This window comes from Propithecus coquereli, unplaced genomic scaffold (assembly GCF_000956105.1).
Source record: "Propithecus coquereli isolate 6110/MARCELLA unplaced genomic scaffold, Pcoq_1.0 Scaffold2, whole genome shotgun sequence".
NCBI classification, from domain to species: Eukaryota; Metazoa; Chordata; class Mammalia; order Primates; family Indriidae; genus Propithecus; species Propithecus coquereli.
In genome coordinates, this window is record NW_012144966.1 from 5,550,571 (window position 1) to 5,563,886 (window position 13,316).

A 13,316-nucleotide genomic window follows, 5' to 3' on the forward strand; every position below is an offset into this window, starting at 1 on the left:
CTCTCTGCCCGGAAGGCCTTTCCTCCCTGCCTCCCTCTCCAGCCTCACTGCCCCCTCCCGGGTCCTCGAACACACCAGGCCCACTCCTGCCTCAGGGCCTTTGCACAGGCTCTTCTGTCGACCAGGCTAAGTCCCTCAACTTCTTTAAGTCTTTGCAAATGTCACCTTCTTAAGGAGGCCCACCCTGGCCATCTTATTTAATATTGCGATCCACCCACCTCCACCCAGGACCCATAATCCCCATCACCCTGCTTCCTTCTTTCTCTCCATAGCAGACACCATCTCCTAAAATATATTTATGCATTTATTATGTTTGTTGTGCATTTTCTGCCTCCCCATCCCCACTTGTCACAAAATGAGCCTCAAGAACAGGGATGTTTGTTATGCTCACTGATGTATCCTGGGTGCCTGGTATGTGGTAGAAACTCAATAAATATTTGTTACATAAATGAATCTCTGAATGCAGCACACACATAACTACAGCAGTCACTAGGTTTCCAAATCATGCTACCTTTTTTTTTAAGCATAACTGCCTGGTTGCCTGGCTGCTCAGCCCTGTGCTGCCATGGAAACCAACAGCCCAGGGACAGGTTGCTTTTCACCAAGTTGGGCAATGAGTATCACACCCACAGAACACACAGACCTGCACCTGTGCCCTCCGCAGCTGGAGGACAGGACGCACTGGCCGGTCAGCTGGAAGCGCCCGGGATGCAAATGGCCCTGGGCCCAGGACCCCTGCCAGTGCAGGTGGCCTTGGGATCTCTCCATCACCCTCTCCAGCGAGCGGTGGAGGCTCTCCAGGAGGATTCGCCCCTGACTGACGTATACTCACACAGACTACACGTTCTGTTCTCAGGAGCGTCTCAAGTCAGAATGTTCCCAGTGCCTCCCACAGGCATTTTTCTCTCTCTATCCCCAGTAATAGCAGGCATTTACGGGGCACCTACTACAGACGAGGCCCTTTACACATATTATCTCCAATCCTTGTAACACCACAAAGCAATAATTATCATTCCCCCTTTCAGGTTGGAGGGAACTGAGACTCAAGGAAACTGATCCACTTTGCCTTGGGTCACAGAGCAAGTCGGTGGAGGAGGTGATTTGAATCCGGGCACCCAGGGGTCGCCGCAGTACCCCAGCCGCTCTGCTGTCTGCACGCTCCTGCCTGTGACTGTCCAGACCCCGTGCCAGCAGAAGGGCAGACAGAGGGCAGGGGGGTGGGGAGTGGGAATCACCATAGAAACCGAGTATCGGCCGGGCGCGGTGGCTCACGCCTGTAATCCTAGCTCTCTAGGAGGCCAAGGCGGGCAGATTGTTTGAGCTCAGGAGTTCGAGACCAGCCTGAGCAAGAGCGAGACCCCATCTCTACTAAAAATAGAAAGAAATTAATTGGACAACTAAAAATATATAGAAAAAATTAGCCGGGCATGGTGGTGCATGCCTGTAGGTAGGCTGAGGCAGGAGGATCGCTTGAGCCCAGGAGTTTGAGGTTGCTGTGAGCTAGGATGATGCCACGGCACTCTAGCCCGGGCAACACAGTGAGATTCTGTCTCAAAAAAAAAAAGAAACCGAGTATGCACATCACACGCATGCATACACACACGCACACACAGATCAACGACACGCCATGGGACCTGGGGACACTGGAGTAGGTTTCTGAAGAGGCTGAGCTCTGAGCTCTCTCTGGAGGTCTTTATAAAAAAACTGCAGATAAGGATAATTTCATTTCTCTGGAATGATGAAAGTGTGGTTGTGCCTAAAAGCAGAGCTTAGCTGACCCTTGAAGGTCCCATTCAGCTTTATGACTATGATAAACCGTCACTGCACAGGCGGACTAACTACTCAGAGCGTTACTAAATCTGTTTTTAATAACATCACCACCCCAGGACCAAACCCTGACCCGTCGCTGCAATAAAGGTTCATCATCGCTGGGAGAGCGCCGGGTCTCGGAGGGCAGAGGCGGGGAAGCAGGGACAGCCTGTTTGTTCTCAAGCGTGGGGCTTCGTGAGTCACAGACCGCTCAGGCAGGGGTGGAGAGCTCGAAGATTTATCTCAAATGAGGTCTGAGGAATAAAGATGAAAACAGTATCAAGGAGATGATGTCTGAGCAGCAAAGATGACAGCCTAGCTTGAAAATGGCTTAGCAAAGGGACACGGAGACTTAGTCGGCGGCGGCATAAGCACAACAGAATAACGTGCAAATCATTGGAAAAAAGACCAGGGGTTTTCAACAAAACAAATAAAAGATGCAAATCGCAAGCACACAGGAATAACACTCTTAAGGTGTCTAAGACTGTCAGATATTTGTCTCAGGCTATACCCAGAAGCGGCCAAGCACCTATTACGTGACTCAGACGATAAATATTAAATTGAAGGTCACCAAGGGCAAAACTCTGGTTGGCGCTGGGGAAGCAGAAAGGGCCTGCAGAGGAGAAGAGAACCTGGTCACCGCCCTCAAGGAGCAGCAAGCCAGCCGTGGCGACATGAGAAGTGACAGAGGAGATGAGAGTGAATGGATCTCAGAAAGCAGCGACACCAGTGGCCAAGTGTGAGCATCCAGGGCATTTGGCCAGCTGGCCAGGGCCTGCAGACCCTGCCGGTGTTGACAACTCCTGTCACCTCCCGCCCTCCCACCCCCCAGAATCCAGGCCTTTCCCTATGGAATAAGAAGGGCAGAGGTGGCGCTGGGCAAAAGCGCAGTGATAGCAAGCGGGGGAGGGGCTGGCTGCTCCGAGTGGCTCTCAGATGGGTGAGAGCCAACCCCAGGGGAGAGACAGAGTTAGCTGGGTCCCCCAGCAGTGTGCTTGGGCACAGAGTTGACAAAGATGTCACAGAGCTGGGGGAAGATGGCCTCTTTCTGGTCCCTGCAGTTCACCAGCTCCTGGGGATAAGTGGACCTGGGAGCGCCCACACTGGTGCTCCCACGAGGGGCCCCAGCAGCAGAGTGACAGTGAGACCCTCAGAGAGTGGACGTCAGGGATTAGAACAGGAGAGGCCCAGCTTGCCATCCCTGCAGTTTCCCGCAACCCCAGCCGGGCGCCCCGTGTCTGAGTACCCCTGAGCCCCTCTGGGAGGGGACGGGCTGAAGGCCCTGCATGAGCAGGTGGAGACTGGAACTTTGGATTCTCGCCTGCATCCACCAGAGCACTCAGGGCAAAGGAGACGCAGGCAGCGTGTGCTCTGCAATAAGACACTCAAGACCCTACCATGGCTCCCAGCTCGCTCTGAGTAAATGCCAAGTGCTTACTCTTCCCCTCTCGCCCTGTGACCTCAGCCCCGCTACTCTGGCGCCTGCCCTTGGGCTCCAGCCACACAGGCTTCTTGCTGGCTCGTGAAAACTCCTGGATGCCCCCACTGCAGGGCCTCTGCACTGACCGCTCCTCTGCCTGGAACGTTCTTCCCTCAGCGATCACAGGACTTGGTCCTCCCCTCCATCAGCCTTTACTCAGGGGCCACCTGTGCAGTGAGGCCTTCCCGACTCTCTAACCAAAACGGCAGCCACCTCCCGACACCTGCTCTCCACCCTCTGTCCTTTATTTTTCCTCACAGTACCTCTTGCCAGTAAATATTCAACGGAGTATAGTTACTTATTTCATTTATTGTCTATCGTGAGCTCCCTGAGACAGGCTGCTGTCTCCCCAGTGCTGACGTCTGTGCCCGACAGCGAGTGCTCACACGCGTGTTGCTGGACACACGAATGAATCGGGGAGAGGGAGAAGACACACAACCCCCAGGCTCTCGCTATCTGGCTGAGTAGGTCCTTTTGCTTAGAACAACTTAGGAGCAAGTTCATTTCTCATATAAGGTTAAAAAAAATTTTTTAGCCTTTTCAGCTCTTCTTCCCTCCAGATTCCAAGTAGAAAATTCCATCTATTCCAGTTCTTTTTTTCCAAAACAATCATGGAAACCATGACTGAGAATCTGAAGGGATTCAGGAGGAAAATCATCCGTTGCACTGTGGTCCTCACCCAAACCAGCCTGGCCTGGAGGCCAAGGCAGGACGCTGCAAGCAAGCAGAGCCAGCTGCTGACAGCACCACGTGCTGGGGCAGGCACTGGGGGGTCCGGGCACGGGGAGGGGTTGGCAGTGGGGCAGCAGCAAGATGATTTTCACACTCTCAGAGCACACGGCCCCGGCTTCACTCTGCGGATGTGAGCAGCTCAATTCTAAGAAGGGTCTTGATTTCTGAAATTTAACTATTTGAGTTCCTTTCTGTATTTGTTAGCTAATGCTGCATAACGAATCACCCTGATACTCAGGGACTTCCACAATAACCATTGATTATCTCTCATCATTTCTGTGGGTCAGGAGTTCAAAGACAGCTTGGCTGGGCAGTTCTGGCTCAGTGTCTCTCATGAAGTTGTGGTTGGATATCAGGTAAGGCTGCATCATCTGAAGGCTGGACTGGGGCTGGAGGATTCCCTTCCAAGGTGGCTCACTCACACGGCTGGCAAGTAGGGTGCTGGATATCTGCGCCGGCCCCTCCGCAGTGCTACTTGAGTGTCCTCGTGGCATGGCAGCTGGCCTCCTCCAGAGCAGAGGACCCAAGAGCCACGGCAGAAGCTACGATGCCTTTTTGACTGAGCCTTGCGAGTCACCACTGTCACTTGCACCGTGTTCCAGTCATCACAGGTCAGCCCTAGTTCGATGTGGAAGAGGCTACACGGGGGTGTGGATCCCTGAAAGTGAGGCCCGCTGGGAAGAAGAGTGCTTGGAGGAGGCCAGTTACCACACTGTCTTTTGTGACATCAAGTCGCTGCCCACAGCTGGGGTGCAAGGACCCCTGGGAGAGGTGGCTACGAAATCTTATCAATCCAATTCACATCTTATTGGGACTGACTTCACGAGATCCCCTCCCAACCAGGTTTTGTTTCTCCCCAGGCACCAGGGAAAGTCTAAGAGGAGGATGAGAGGACATGGCAGTGAGAGTGAGGTCGGGGCTGGGAGAGGACGTGAGAGGAAAAGCCGAGCAGGCAAGGTCTGCTTCCCTCCACGTCCAGCTCATCCCTTCACTACTGAACAAGCATTAATTGCACCCACAATGTGCTAGGGACCCAGTAGTGACCCAGACCTTCCACCCCAAATTCATAATTCCGTGTGGTTTATGCCCTCCTGCGGGTATGTTCAAGGTGCGCGTGAAATCCGTGCTGGGGAAGATCAGGAGGGCTTCCCAGAGGAGGTGTCACTCCCCACACCAAGAAGCGACGCTTCCCGGTGCTTGCACAGTGGGAGAAACAGACAGAAAGGGGCTGCGCATCTCCTTCACTATCATGGGTTCAACCTACGAATTCTGGGGGACACAACACAGAGTCCATAAGGGTCCTCAGCTCGCCCCGAGGAGTGGCTGTTTGCCAAGCGCTGTGCTAACTGCTTCCCCCATCACAGGCCCGCAGGGCAGCTCTGGGCAGAACAACTTTGTGGCTAACAGAACGGGCTCAGAACCCAACTGCCCGACGGGTGGGAAGTGCTCAGCAAATATTTGCCATTACTTATTCCACTTTACAGATGAGGAAACGGAGCCTAAAGAAGTCAAGAAATTTGCCGAAGGGGCGAGCTGGACCGTAGAGCCAGGCTCCCCAATTCCAGGCTCCATCTGGACAGCCCTTGTTATGGCTCCTGGAACAAAGTAGATGCTCATGAAGGGCAGTGCTGGCCCTGAGGGCAATTGCGACATTTCCTTCTGGTTCGGGCAGCTGCCCCTGCCGCTGTTGCCTGGGTGCTGAGGGTAGACCCCAAGGAAGAATCCCTGTCCCCATCTCTCCTCCCCATGGCCATGCCCACCTCCCCCCGGCTCCAGACTTGTCTCAGCCTCTGATCCCTCCCCACTCCAGCCAGCCATGGACTGCAAGATGCAGCTTCCTAAACTGCTGACGTGGGATTTCTGATGGCCCAAGGGAAGTCAAATGTCACAGCCAAGGCATGGCTCCATCCTCCCTCCCAACCCTTTCACGGACTTTAGGAGTTGGCTGCACCCTGCGGCACTCCCCGGGCAGCTTCTGGGGGCTTTAGTTTATGCTCTTCCCAGGTGCAGAGGGGTAAGTTCTCCCCATTGTCCAAGGCCTGGTGTGAAGCCTTCCTGAATCACTGCCATAAACTTCCCCTACACGCAAGCGAACACGCGCACACACAATCTCTGCACAATGCCCCGCCTGCCTCCGCTTTACACTCAGGAAAGCACATGTGTTCTCTCTCAGCAAACTGCAAGCACCCTGCAGGCAGAAACCAAAAGGACACTGCGGCCTGAGCACCCAGACGGCCCCAGCTGCACGGATGTTTGTCAAACTGGGTTGAACTGCTGGAGTGAAATCCGAAGCTCCCAGGGAATCTCATCATCGCCTGAGCAGGAACAGCAATGTCCCCGTGAAAGAATGCCTTTGTGTCCCAGATATTCATTCTGGGTCTCCCCGGAGGGAAAGAGAGTGAGAACAATCCACATCGAGGGCTTCAAATTTTTTCTTTTTTCTTTTTTTCTTTCAAGGCATGTTTATTGTTATAATCGGGCCAAATATTTTAATTTCCACAAAGATGTGTTACCTCCAGGCTCCACAATGTCAAAATGTCATCAGGTAACCGCCCCGAAGTCACGTTTAACCTCCGCGGAGGCATTAACACCCACACGGCGGTGTCATCCCTCTGCTTGTCTCCCTGTTTCTATATATATGCAAAATACTTATAAGAAATAAAACAATTGTCTCTAGTGCTCAAGCTAAATCTTGCAAAGATTATGTCTTGCTGTTCTCTCTGTGAACCGCCCAAGAACTGCTTGTCTCCAGAACTCTATTATCCTCAGAAACAGAGAGAACATTATCATCTCGCCTTTGTCGTCATTGCCTTTGCCTGCTGTTCTTCAAGTTTTCTCCTAAAACATCATTTTTTTTTCAGTCCTACGCATAGCGCTTTGCCAATAATGGTGGAAAAAAAAAAAACTTCTTTAAGAAATGAGCCCTTTTCATTTCCCAGCATGAGGATTATTAAAAGCACACATGTGCTTTTTTTTGACATATGATGTTCTACAGGCTCTATGTGTCTACGTAGTCTTTTTAACATTTATTACTTGAGCTGGAGCATGATCCATAGGTATGTACACTCAGGTGTATGTACATGTATGTGGATATATGTATGAACGTGCAGATGTGTGTGGTTTGTGGCAGGGTGTGACAGTACTCACCAACTATGCATGTGCTCCTTGTTTCTCAGCCTTCCTTGCCTTTATATTGGGGCAATAGGACTAGTTTTAGTCAATGAATTGTGAACAGATGTGACTTCTGGGCCAGAGAAACCTAGTGCCCATGTGCCTTTGTAGTGGTATCTGTTATGAAATGAATACCTGTGTCCCTCCCCTAAATTCATATGCTGAAGCCCTGACCCCCCGATGTGATGGTTTTGGAGGTGGGGCCTTTAGGAGGTGATTAGGTTTAGATGAGGTCATGAGGTGGGGCCCCATGATGGGATTAGTGCCCTTATAAGAAGAGGAAGAGAGACCAGAGCTCTCTCTCTCTTCTGTCTGTCTCTCTCAGCCATGTGAGGACACAGGCAACCCAGAACAGAGCCCTCACCAGGAACCTGCTGGCATCTTGAACTTCAACTTCCCAGCCTCCCGAATTGTGAAAAATAAATATCTGTTGTTTAAGCCACCCAGTCTGCGGTATTCTGTGATAGCAGCCCAAGCAGACTAAAACAGCAGCCTTGGAGAGATATATTCTACATAAAGTAGCATCAAGATAGAAGAAGGCTGTTCGGCTCACGTCAGGCTGTGAAGTGAGACATAACCTCTGAGTGTATTAAGCCACTGAGAGTTCAGAGTTTGTGTGTGCAGCCACTAGTATTGCCCGGTCTAAAAAATAATGCAAAAAATAATGCAGATAATACCAAGTGCACAGAGCCGTTGTTAGGATCGAATTAGGTAATAGCTATAAAGGATCATGTGTGCATTCTCTCTCAAGTAGCCCAGTAAACAATTGCCTAAGGAGCCTAAGACGTCTACGGCACTGCGCCAGAGGCTAGGAATACAAGGCCAAGGACCTTGTCCTCAGGGCCACTTTGGTCTAGCAGGGCAGATGGGTAAACTGACATATTACTGCATAACGTGGTAGCTGCGCAATGACAGGAAGGTACACAATACAGAGGAGGGAGCGGTTAATTCCGGAGGGCTCAGGAGAAGTGACACTATAAAAGGGTGGGATGAGCAGCACGGGGCTTGCCAGGTTACAGGAGCCAGGGGTCTGGCCAGGCGAGACGGGGAGCGGTGTGAACGGGAAGCGCTCAGAAGGGCGTCGTAGGGGTCCGGAGGGCACTCAGACCCGCTTTCTGCTGAGGACGCGTCGCTCCCAGCGCGCAGCCGGCGGTGGGGTGAGGGTCGGGAGAGCACGAAGGTCTCGTTTACTCTCGGTAAAGAAAATACAAGTTTTCGTGTTTTTTTAAGGCTATCGCAAAATGTCCTGCTTCGTATTCATTCGTGTCGCGGTCCCCCCATCCCCGCGCCGAGGCGGAATGTGAGCTCCCGAGGCAGGGACAGACCCGGGCAGGTATCCCCTGCGGTCCCTGAGCCTAGGGCCTGGTCTGCGGCTGGAGACCCACAAACGCCTGTTGAAAGGAAAGAACTTAAGCCTCCCCCTGGGCTGTGGCTCGGAACAAACAAAACCGAATACCCTCCGGGGGCGGCGTCCCCGTGGGGCCCCGGGCGGCGCTGAGGTTTCCCTCCCGGGACCGCCGGTCCAGGGCGCCACCCCGCGGCCACACCTGGGAACTGCACCTGCCAGGACCGCGCCGAGAAGCCCCGCTCTGCTGCCGCGATGGCCCAGCGGCCCCGCGGGCTTGCGGCACACGGGCTCGCCAGCGGGGCGTCCTGAGCCCACCTCCTTCCTTCATGAAGTCTCTCAGAGTGGACAGGCACTGCCGAGCCGCGGTTATATGGCCTCTCACACCTGAAGTCCCGGTTTGTCCAGGAGTATTGATGGGAGGTGACTGAGAATGCAGAAGGCACATGTCAGAGACAAAGGGACAAAGACAGGATGCGGTCGCCTTTCCTCAAGAGCGTGTTGGTTAGGAACGCTGACCGAGAGGGGTTTGATCCCGGTTCAACCGCTTCCTAGCTGTATGAGCCTGGCCAGTGACCTCCCCTCACGGAGCCTCAGTTTCCCTCTCTATAAAATGGGGGCGATACAACTCATAGAATTGCTCGAGGACTCATTCATGTAAAATAAGCTAAGGCTCCGTGATTAGCACATAGCAAGTGCTCAACAAACATAAATACAAGGTTCTTGTGCTCTATTTGAGTCTGACTTCAAGATAGCGAGGTGGGCATTAATATTATTTCCATTTTATGGACAAGAACACGGAAGGTCAGAGAGCTTAAGGGACTTGTCCAGGGTGACAGGACTTGAAGTTAAGCCTCTTGTCCTTGCCAGCATTCCAGGCAGTCCCTTGAAGAAGGAGACAAGGAGGACAGAATTGCTGAAGAAAATCTGGGAAGACCAAAAGAGGGCAGAAAGAGGAGATGCAGGAGTCAAATCCAGAGCGGTGAACTTCTCGCTTTCATGGCGGATGCTGGACCCTCTTTCTGAAAGAATCCTTTAGTCAAAAAGTTGATCCTGAGAAACACCTGGCACTGACAAGGACCTGGGCGCTGGCCCCTGCTCTGCTATGAAGCAGCTGTGTGACTGGGTGACTTTGGACAAGTGACATCCCCTCTTTGGGACTCAGTTTCCTCCTTAGCAAAATGAGGGAGAGGGTCAGTCAAGACGCCTGCTCAGGGCCCTTTCAGCCCCACATGTCACTCCACAGTCAGTGCTTTCCAATGCCCTGTGGGAAGCTGCCCAGCGGCCACCCTGCAGATGTCCCTGGGCAGGGGGTGTCACCATTTGCCCTTAGAGACCTCCTTGCGGGAGGAAGAAAGGACTCAGAACTCTGCCCTGGGGGATGACGGCTGGAAAGAATAGCTCTTGACTCCATCACATGAACAGATTGACATCAATCCCCAGTGGGGACTGAATAACTGGGCCCAAAAGGCCTGCAGAGGCCGCGGGCCGGGCCGTGAGCCAGGCCCAGCTCAGGTGGGATTAAAGCAATCCAGGGAGCCGAGGCTTCGAAGGCTGACACTGGGCAGAGCGGCAGGAGAGGCAACTGCTTTGGGACGACCTCTCTGTTTGTAAAGAGAAGGCTGTGCCATGTGCCCACTCCTTCCTGGGAGGGGGCGGAGTGGGGGACAACCGTGTTTGTTTTTATTGTTTTGCTGTGGCCGATGTTTCAGACGTGAGTGGGCCAGCGGGAGACGTCCCCACGGGCCTTTCATAGACGCCTAACTAGGGCAAGATGCATGGTTCGGGTGGTGCCCCAGTCGACAGTAACAGCAGCGTATCAGGGCAAAATTAAAGAGAGAGAAAAGCAAACGAAATAAATCTATCGGGACCCCAGGGCCATCTTTTGGAAGAAAACATCACGATGAGACAGACCAGATTCCTGTGCCGGACCCAGAGCCAAAACCCTCGACGCTCCTCACGTATGGAGGGAAGCAGGGAGTTGCTGACTCTGAACTGCTTAAGCGAGTGCTCTGTCAGTGTCCCCTACTCGATACACTAATGACTAGATAAAGTGGTTGGAAACTTTTAAATCCATTCCACATGCCAAACTGGTAGAAATCATGAATTTTTTTTTTTTTTTTTTTTTTTTGCATTCAGGGAGGTAGAGGCTGAGGAACCACTGGTGACTGTGGTGAAAGAGGTCTCGTGCTGGGGTTGGGGGCACCCTCCTAACTGTCCCTGTTCCAGCTTGGCTCTGCCATGCTAGGTCACCATGCTAGGGGCGGACGCTCTGCCCACTCCCCCTCAGTGGTGGGGAAGCGTCCACAGACTGTGCTCGGGAGCGTGGCGGGGCCCACTGCAGCTGCCCTCACCCCGGCCTCTGGGTGGGGCGGGCAAGGGCACAGCCAGGCAGCTCTGTGGGTGGATGGCACTGACTCCGGAAAATAAAACTCAAAGCCCCCACTGGCCCCACGCTGAAGGCCGCTTCCCTCGGCTGCCGCTTCTGTGAGGGCCACACCTGAACTAGTGACAAGCTTTTGGGGGAGCCAAGCTCTGCCCTTGCTAAGAAGAAATTTCTACCTTCCCTCCTCTTCCCTGCTCCCAAAAGAGAGCTCTGCAGGCCACTCACAGGAGGAAACGATGACTCAGATAGGAACTTCATCGGATGAGATATTTAGGCTTTAGGTGAGAGCCCACGTGCCAGGAAGACCTTCTACAGAAAGCCTTGTTTGCTTTGGAGCCTCCTGACACTTTTTAACCTCTCAGTGTGGCGGGGTTGGCCCTGAGGTCTTCATCTTCCCTCCTGTCACCCGGAAGTGCTCTGCACTCCCACGGCCAGTCAGTGCCAAGCCTGCCGGGCTTTTCTCCCCACACGAGGGTGGGCGCCCCACATTCGCCCCAGCCCGGGCTCCCAGGGCAAGGGATTGACGCCGAATACTCAGAGGCCACTGAGGCTTGTGTGGGGTGACGCTGCTGGACAGGAATGACCCCAAGATGCTTGATGAGACCAGATGCAAACAGACACTCTGACTGCCCTCCGTTGCCGCCTCAGGCCCCATCTCAACAGCAACACCAGAGTCGGGGCCTGGCATCTCAGACGCATCCCCCCCCCGGCGCCCCAGCTGAGGGGCGCAGGCAAAACGCCATCCCAGGCTCCACGGGAGCTTATGTTAGCCCCTGACGTGTGAAGCCGTGGAGCTTACAGGACGTGGTAAAGAACCCAGGAGTTACATAAAGGGACAGCTGCGAGATGCTGGAAGGAAGACTAGTTCCTGACCAGAATATTCAATATTCAGCAACCAGAAACGAGGCCTCACTGTGAAAGAAAGAAAAGAAGAAAAACAAAAAACGGTTTACAGTGACCCAGATCTCACTGTTTAAAAAAAAAACACACAAAAAACCTTTATGTCCTAATTCACATCACCCAAAAAGAGTGACATTGAAATTTGTGAAAAGTCAAAGGCAGAAATATCAGAATCTTAGAAGTGAACAAACCCCAAAAGATTACCCTTCCTGGGGATTCTCAAACAGGATCCCAGGAAATCACACAGGGAGCTCAACAAGAATTAGGGATTTCAAGGCCACACACAGAGTTGGAATCTCTGGGGGCTGATGCTAAGAAATGTGCGTCTTTAGCAAGCTCTCCAGGTGCTTGGATGACACCCAGGTTTGGAAGCCACTGGCATGGTCCGCTGCTCCTGACCCTTCCCGGTGCAGACAGCCCCCTGGAGATCTTGCTCAAATGCAGATTCCATTCCAGGTCTGGGCGGGGCCTTCCGCGTTCCTGTGCTGATCCTCCGCCCACACTTGAAGTACCTGGACTGTTGTCCAACCTCCTCCATTTTACTGAGAAACTGAGATAAACCGAGTGGCAGATATGGGGGAAGCCGAGAGGGGACCTGCTGGGCTGGAAGAGAAAAAAAGCAGAGGAGGGTGGGAGCCGAGCGGAAGGCAAGTGGGAGGCTAGTTGGGCAGGAATGATGGTAAAGCCAGTTGCAAAGCCACCAAGCCTCTCCACCTGGTCATTTTCTTATGAGACAACAGTCCTGGGGTTTGTTTCCTAATGATTGTTGGGGCGTACAGTGGGAAATAGAACCCTGCATGGGTCCCCAGGCCCGAGAGTTTGCTGGGCAGCTGGACCGTAACTCCCCACACTCTGGCAAGATCGCCTTTACAGTCCGCATGCCAGCCTCTGGCACGTGATCCAGATGTTCCTCGGGCAGCCCTGACACCTACCCTTCTCGCCCCTGCATACAAGTGTGCACGCACACACAGCAGCGCGGCTGCGCGAACCTTGCAACAGGAAATAATCGCCCTGTCTCCTGCGGGCCCTGTGCTGGACACCTTTTATCCCGGCTCACATTCTCTCGAACCCTTTTTGCTCAGCAGGTGTAGGCCAACGGCACCTTGCCTTCGCTGCCCCTAGGTTTCTGGCGTTGGGGCTCCTCAGCTGGCCTTGCAGGGGATGCTCCTGGAGCAGGCCCAGCCATTCTGGCCCCTTGCAAACCTGGCGGTGCCAGGAAACGAACACTCCCTGGGGCAACCCTTAGCCAACAGGAATGGGAGCCGGGAAATAAAGATTTCCCTCTTCTGGGCCTCATGTGCCTGGAGCCCCAGTTGGCCCTGAGGGTGACCAGCTCATAATGCATGCGTGGATTGGCTTTCACTCCTGGTTCACTTTTCCCGGCCTCCACACTCCTGTTCCCTTTCGTCACTCCCTAAAATAAACTACCTGCATGAAAGCTGTCCCATCCCTGGCTCTACTTTTAAGGAAAACCAGGCTAACACGAGCCTTCA